Source organism: Antechinus flavipes, chromosome 2 (assembly GCF_016432865.1).
Source record: "Antechinus flavipes isolate AdamAnt ecotype Samford, QLD, Australia chromosome 2, AdamAnt_v2, whole genome shotgun sequence".
In the NCBI taxonomy this organism is placed as follows: domain Eukaryota; kingdom Metazoa; phylum Chordata; class Mammalia; order Dasyuromorphia; family Dasyuridae; genus Antechinus; species Antechinus flavipes.
In genome coordinates, this window is record NC_067399.1 from 296286079 (window position 1) to 296289344 (window position 3266).

Below are 3266 nucleotides of genomic sequence, written 5' to 3' on the forward strand. Positions count from 1 at the left end.
AACAGCATCCTGACCAAAAAAAGCCTTAAAGCATTCCCCTCAGCACCCTGATCAAGGAAACCCCAGGAAAGACAGAATACTACATAAGTCCCGGCCATAGGGGAACTCCAGATGGAGCAGAAGTGGCTATCCTAACTAGGGAAGTTCCCGGAGGAAAAGTCAGCACTCTGACTAAAGAATTTAGAGAGAAAGAAAAAAGCGCTCTCCAGAGCCCTGAAAAAGGAAGTACTAGAAAATCAGAGATCACCCAGTACTCTGATATCACATTATGACTTCTGCTCTTTAAACATTCTCATTTCCCTCCCACCAGACTCTTGGATTTCATCTTTGAATCTTCTGGCTCTGATGAGTGAACTTCCATTTACTTTATCTAGCCAGGGCTAGGCTGCTAGACTGCTTTCCAAGTCATCTCTTTACCATGCTTCAAAGGATGTTCCCTCTCACTTCCCACCACTTCTTTATATATATAGTTTTCAGCCCTTAGAAGGTAAACTGCCTAAAGGCAGGGACTCTCTTGCTTCTTGTATCTGTAGCCTCAGTCCTTAGTATGACATTTAGTACAAAATAAATACTTCATAATCTCTCTCTCTCTTTCTGAATCTCTCTCTCTCTCTCTCTCTCTCTCTTTCTCTCTCTATCTCTGTCATCTATTTATTGCTTATCAATATGATCAAGAAAGCTCTGGGGAAGACAAAAAAATCATACATGGAAAGCCCTGGGGGAGGACAAGAATGACCTACCAGCCTGATCAAAGAAGCCCCAGGGGAGACAGATAGAAACCCGGTGCTTTGATCAGGCATAGATAATTATAGAACTCTGTCCAGTGAAGCCTGACAGTGTCCTGAGCTTAAATAAGGAAATATAAGCCAGAGAAACAGGAACCTTGGAAAGAAAGACAGGAAAAAACAGTGACTGGATATCCTTTCTAAGAGTTTTGGAAGGGAACAGAATCTGGCTTTGGCACAAAGTCTCACATCGAAATCTGAAGCTGGAAATATGAATAAGCACTAAAATACTAACCACCAAAAAGTATTTTAGGTCAAAAATCAACCAAGAGGAAAACCCAGAAGAGAGTAACTCCACAACAATACCAAGCAGAACTTCAAAGATAAAAAAGGTTTAGCCAAAAGGACTACAAAAGTACTTGAAAGCTATAAATTAAAAGATAAGAAAAGGAAATTAAAAATTAAATGAGAGCTAAGTAAGAAAGAATTAGAAAAATGAAAAACTTAGAACAGAAGGTAGTAAACTTTATCCAAAATAATAGACTCCCTGAAAATTGTAATGAAATATACTGAAATCAATGAATATAAAAGGAGAAATATTGAAGGGGTAATGACAAAAAGTGGAGTAGTTATGGCAAGATAGTCATACTAATACATTGTTGGGAGAGCTGTGAAATGGTACAAGTATTTTGAAATTATGTAAATATGTGCAAAAATGTTTGTGATAGTCCTCTTTGTAGTATCAAGAACTGGAAACTGAGTGGAAGCCCATCAGTTGGAGAATGGCTGAATAAGTTATGGTATATGAATATTATGGAATATTATTGTTCTGTAAGAAATTATCAACAGGATGAATACAGAGAGGCTTGGAGAGACTTACATGAACTAATGCTGAGTGAAATGAGCAGAACCAGGAGATCATTATACATGGCAACAACAAGACTATACGACAATCAATTCTGATGGATGTGGCTCTCTTCAACAATGAGATGATTCAAACCATTTGTTCAGTGATGAAGAGAGCCATCTACATCCAAAGAGAGAACAGAGTGTAGAATACAACATAGAATTCTCACTCTCTCTGTTATTTGCTTGCATTTTGTTTTCTTTCTCAATTTTTCTTTTTCTTCCTTCTTGATCTGATTTTTCTTGTGCAACAAGATAACTGTATAAATATGTATACATATATTGGATCTAACATATATTTCAACATATTTAACATGTATTGGACTACCTGCCAGCTAGGCAAGAGGTTGGGGGAATGAGGGAAAAATTTGGAACAAAAGGTTATGCAAGGGTCAATGTTGGAAAAATTACCCATGCATATGATATGTAAATAAAAAGCTTTAATAATAATAAAAAAAGAAATTATGTAAATAAATTGACTAAGTTGTCTATACCCTTTGAATGAGAGACTCTTCGGCTTATACCCCAAAGAAGTTATTAATAAGAAGAAAGTCCTTATATAAATCAAAATATTTATAGAAGCACTTTTTGTAATTGAAAAGAATTGGAAACAAAATAGTTACCCATCAATTAGAGAAATAACTAAGCAAATTGAGATAGATGATATGAATGTAATAAAATATTATTATGCTATAAGAAATAATGTATGTGACAAATACAGAGAATCATGGAAAGATCTATCTATATGAACTGATGCAGAGTGAAGTAAGCAGAGCTAAGAAAATAATAGACACAATTACTACAAAGTAAATGGATAGAATAACCACACAGCAAAAAAATAAAAAATAAGTGATAAAGCTCAAACATAATTTGAATGATGATATAAGAGAAAGAATTCCCAATCGATCCCTCCATGAAGGTGGGAGTTCCAAAGATGTTACACATTGCACATGTTTGCAAACATACTGACTTTTTTATTCTCTTAAAAAAATACTATTAGTTATATGAAATGACTTTCTGGAAGGGGACAGAGGAACAATATTTGAGATAGCTATAGTGATAAAAGAAACAGAAAATATCACTAAAAACTTATAAAAACAACATAGTAAAGATAAAATATGGCTCCCTACTCTGCCAGCATTTCAGGGACATACTCTTCCTCAAACTATCTTACTCCCTGAAAAAAGTAAGCTTAAGATTTAACTTAGTTTCTACATAATTTTGGTCCTTCTAAGTTCATGGACCAGATGCAGCACATGTTCCAAATGTGACAACCTTTCAGCTACTACTGGGCAAAGATCCCAGAGGTCATTCTCAAAGGTTGCTTTTTGGAGTACTGATGCTGTGCTGGATGAGAAATCCATCCCGGAGTCTGCCTGCTAGATTTCTCTGACTTATTCTCTCCTGATTTTTCACAACTCCCACGGTCACTCTGCTCCTTTACTAGATACCATGAGCTAAGGAGTCACAAAATGAAATTAAAAAAAGAATTAAACAATAGAGGAAGTAGCTGAAGTTTACAGACCTTTTTGAATGTTTTCACAGCCATTAAAAGAGTTTCTTTTCTAACACATGGAAACCAATCAATCAGAACCACTTACAGAATGTCTACATTCTCTCCAAAGCACTTTCTTT